The sequence below is a fragment of the Microtus oregoni genome, unplaced genomic scaffold, assembly GCF_018167655.1.
Source record: "Microtus oregoni isolate MIOR12 unplaced genomic scaffold, Mior012 000006F_ref0000085, whole genome shotgun sequence".
Lineage (NCBI taxonomy): Eukaryota > Metazoa > Chordata > Mammalia > Rodentia > Cricetidae > Microtus > Microtus oregoni.
In genome coordinates, this window is record NW_024543065.1 from 52966761 (window position 1) to 52971406 (window position 4646).

A 4646-nucleotide genomic window follows, 5' to 3' on the forward strand; every position below is an offset into this window, starting at 1 on the left:
CTGAAGACTCACTTCCTTGCCCTTTAATGCCTTCGCTCAAGCACCACCCCCTACAGTAACTTTCTGGGGCTCTGCCACACCCTATGACTTTTAAAACTCTCAATCCCCTTGTCTTTTCCTTAGAGCTTTATTTTCTTTGTAAAACTAATACATAAAAATTGAATGTGTATGGTGGGCAATGGATTTTATTATGTTTGTCTCAGGTGTAAGTGTGTCTATGCATGTGCATGTGTGTGGCTCATCAGGTCCAGCAGCAGGAACCTTTACCAACTGAACTATCTCGTCAGCCCCCACACAATGTTTTGGTATAAACGTATGTAGGCCACAACTACAGCACACTCTATTGTGAAGTGTTCCAACTGTCCAGTTGCAAGGATTAAGTCTCCTTTCTTGATTCTTTCAGAGGTGCCCCCCAGCCAAACATGGTGGCACATGCCTATGGTCCTCAGGAGATGGAGGCAGGAGGATCAGGGGCTTAAAGCCAGCCTGGGCTACCCAAAACTCAGGACAAGCTCATGGCCCTCACTAAGCCTTTGGCAAGGATTATATTCCTTTGTTCCGGTTTAGCATTTTTAACTCCAAAAAGCCGCACACAAATGACTAAGATGTTAGCCCCTAAATAATAATCCTTCCTTGGGTTTACAGAACTCAGAAGAACCCGCTGACCTTCAGATGACATCAGAGGGCCCTTCAGTTCAGTGTGGATTAACACAAACTTTGCAAACTGCTCCACAGTTTAGTTTAAAAACAAACAAACAAGGTCATAAGACCTTTGAAAGAGAAGAGAGGAAGTATGCCCCCTTCCCCCCCCACCTCGCGCTCCCAGAAGTCCAAGCCCCCAAGCCCACTTTGAGCTTCTACAAGGAAAAAGGAGACGTTCTGGGGATGGAAATCTAGCCCAGCATGCAGCCTTCCTACCCAAATGTCTCCCCACAATTCTGTTTCCTCTTCAGAAAAGTGTGGGTGCCCATCTTTAATCCCAGAAACCCGGAGACACAGGCAGGCGGATCTCTGTGAGCTGGAGGCTAGCCCGGTCTACATAGGGAATTCCAGGACAGATGGGGCATCATGGTGACCCTGTCTCCAAAAAAAAAAAAAAAAAAAAAAAAAAAAGAAAGAAAGAAAGAAAAGGAAAAAAAAAGAGTTCGCCAAGACAGGAGTCTGGAAGCAGGACTCCCTCCAAATGCAAGACCAGTAAGAAACTTGACTACCCCTCTCTCTTATCTCCTGAATGTCTGCCTCTTCTGGAGCGCCTGGACCTGGATCTGGAGCCTGACAGCTGCTGACTACTGACATCTGCCTGACCTCGTACACTCTGTGGTATTATTACTGAGAACACATGAGCCTGTTTTTCAGGGTTTTCACATGGAGGGTTTACTGCTCGTAACTATAGTCACAATGTCAGACATACGACGGGCCTGTGTGTGGAAGCAGGGTGCATGCACGTGAGTGTGGGTCCACATATCTGTGCACACGCCCATGGAGGCCATTGAGTGTCTTCTTTCATTGCTCTCTACCTTACTGCCGTGAGACAGGGTCTCTCACTGAAACGGGAGCTCAGTTGGCAGCACCCAGGAGCTGTTTGCATTCACCCCATGATGAACGCTGAAACTCCATTCCCAGTGGATCCGATGCCCTCTCCTGACCTCCATGGGAACCAAGCACACACATGGTGGGTGCACTTACACACATGCAGGTAAAACACTCATACACACAAAATAATTAACTACTAATTAAAAAGAATCCTGCCACATGCATGTATACACAGGAATACGTGTTTATAGAAGGAAGGCTCAGGATGCGTGTGTAGGCATCAACAGAAAGCTGAACAGCCTGAGCAGCTGCTAGCATGAGAACTCTCTGTGGCGGACTGTGCAGCTGACTCTCCCTGGGCGAGTCAACCTTGGCTTGGTAGCTGGGCTCTGATACTCCCTAACCATGGGGCCTTCGAGTTCAGCTTCCACTTTCCTGTCAATAAGGGAGGGAGCTGTACCGAGAGAAGTCAGGGGAGGCACAGCCTGGTACACAGTGGCCCAAGGTCAATGCTTAGCCTCTCCATGCCCATTTGGTGGTGTGTGCACAGACGAGTGCACTCACTCCGTGTGAGTGAACATGGAGGCCAGAGTTGACGTCAGTGACGTCTATTTTTTGTTTTTATGTGTAGGAGTGTTTTGCTGCGTGTATGTCTGTGCACCGCATCCATGCTGTGCCCATGGAAGCCAGAAGAGGCCTATTTTTGTAGTGAGTTCATGGGCAATTTAAGACTTGGTCTCAAAAAATAAAATCTGGCCTGGAAAGATGGCTCTGCAGTCAACAGCACTGGCTGCTCTTGTAGAGGGCAGGGGTTCAATTCCCAGCACCTTTGTGGTGGCTTAAAACCTTCTGTTACTCTGGTTCCAGGAATCCAATGCCCTCTTCTGGTCTCTGACAGCACCAGGCATACACATGGTGCTCAAACATACTTACAGGCAAAGCACTCATACACATAAAAAAAGAAATCTTTAAAAAAAATAAGCAGAGAGCTGGGTTGTAGCTGACTTAATCCTTAAGTTCAGTCCCCAATACCCGATCTCAAATATATGTATGCTAAAACTCAGGGATCGGTGAGCCGGCTTGCTGCCAAACCTGGGCCCTCAGTCTGATCTGTGGGACCCATGTGATGGAAAGAGAGTACTGACTTCTGCAAGTCACCTTCTGCCTCCATGTGTACGTGCACACCCATGCACACATAATAAATGTTACAAAATAGACAAGCCTTTAATTCAAGCCTCATCCTAACCCCCAGAGGCCACACATCCTGCTTAAAGCTCCAGTGACTGCAGAAGCATTGAGCTCTTTATGAACAGCCCTCCAACAGCCATGCCCTGCAGGCCACCTTCAGCCAGTAAACCTGTGCTTTCTGTCGCCAAGCTTTAATTACAAAACTCCTTCGGAGGCTGGGGATGTGGTCCAGGTGGCAGAGTGCTTATCTAGGATGCATGAAGCTCTAGGTCAATCCCCAGCCTCACACAGACAGGCATAATGGAGCATGTCTGTATCTCAGCACTCCAGAGGGCACTTGTATTGAAATTTGAAAGAAAGGGAAGGCAAACTTTAAGTCTTGGCAGCTGCCCACAGGAGAATGGAGAGAAGAGCTGGGGGATGGGGAAGGGGGGGATGCTGTCTGAGTTACGGCCATCACTGAGATTAGCATGCATGGAGACCATACTGTGTGTGTGTGTGTGTGTGTGTGTGTGTGTGTGCGCGCGCGCGCGTTGAAATGCTACATAGCAAGGCTCTCTTTCTTTTCTTAGTACAAAAGAGAAAGAGGGAGGAAACAAAGAAGAGCTGGAGGGGGCAGGATCCCAGCACTCTGGAGGCAAAGGTAAGAAAGGGGGTGCACGTAGGTAGGATAAGAGACAGGGGCAGCAGGGTAACAACACTGAGGCCTTTTTAAAAAGGAAAAGAACTGGTGGAGGTGGCACATTGCCATTCACCTGTCTTTCCGTTGGGCAACCAGACACCTGGTGGTTGGCTGGGTCCCCATGAGTGCAGCCCACTGTCTTATGCCTTCTTGCAGCTTCATGCTGTGCGTGGAGCCTTTTGAATGTCAGCCCCTTTTGCAGACCCAGGCTCCTAGCAGCCATCAGTAATTGATATGATAGTTCTGTCCTCAATCGGGCCACATACACCTGAGGCTTCTGGTGCCCATCGCTCGCCACAGATGCTAGTCTAGACCTTTCTCTAGGTCAGCCCTTTCTCAACCTGCAGGTCCCGACCCCTGGTGGGGGTGTCCAACGACTCTTTCACAGGGGTCGCCTAAGACCATGGGAAAACACGGGTATTTACATTACGATTCATAATAGCAAAATTACAGTTATGAAGTAGTAACGAAAACAATTTTATGGTTGGTCACCATACCACAAGGAACTGTATTATTATTACTATTATTTGATTTTTCTAAACAGGGTTTCTCTGTGCAGCCCTAGCTGTCTTGGAACTTCCTTTGTAGACCAGTCTGGGCTCGAACTCGGAGATCCACTTGCTTATGCCCGGGAGTAAAGGCATGTGCCACCACCGCCCGTTTGAGGGGCTGTTTTATTTTTTTATTTTTTTTGGTTTTTCGAGACAGGGTTTCTCTGTGGTTTTGGAGCCTGTCCTGGAACTAGCTCTTATAGACCAGGCTGGTCTCGAACTCACAGAGATTCGCCTGCCTCTGCCTCCCAAGTGCTGGGAGTAAAGGCAAGCGCCACCACCGCCCGTTTGAGGGGCTGTTTTAAAGGGTCACAGCATTAGGAAGATTGAGAACCACTGAACTAGGTGTTCTCGCTGCCCTTGTTGAACTGGGCCGTGCCCATAAGCCCTTCATGATCGCGCCCCACAGCCAGTCCCTAGTCAGTCCTGTATTTGCAGCATTCGGTCGACCCAGAACACTGGAATTACTCCTCTCCGCCGCATCCTACCCCGTCCCGCCAAAACTACCGAAGACCCGGGATTCGAACTTGAAATCTAAGGAGCGGCCCGCTCACCCAAACACCAGGCCCGCCCAGAGGAACCATGCGCATGCGCCATTTTCAGCCGCACCGTGCTCCCGCCTCCGTAATCCGCATGCGTACCGAAACCAGGAACCTCCGCGCGCGCGCGCGCCCAGTCCGCAGCGCATGCGC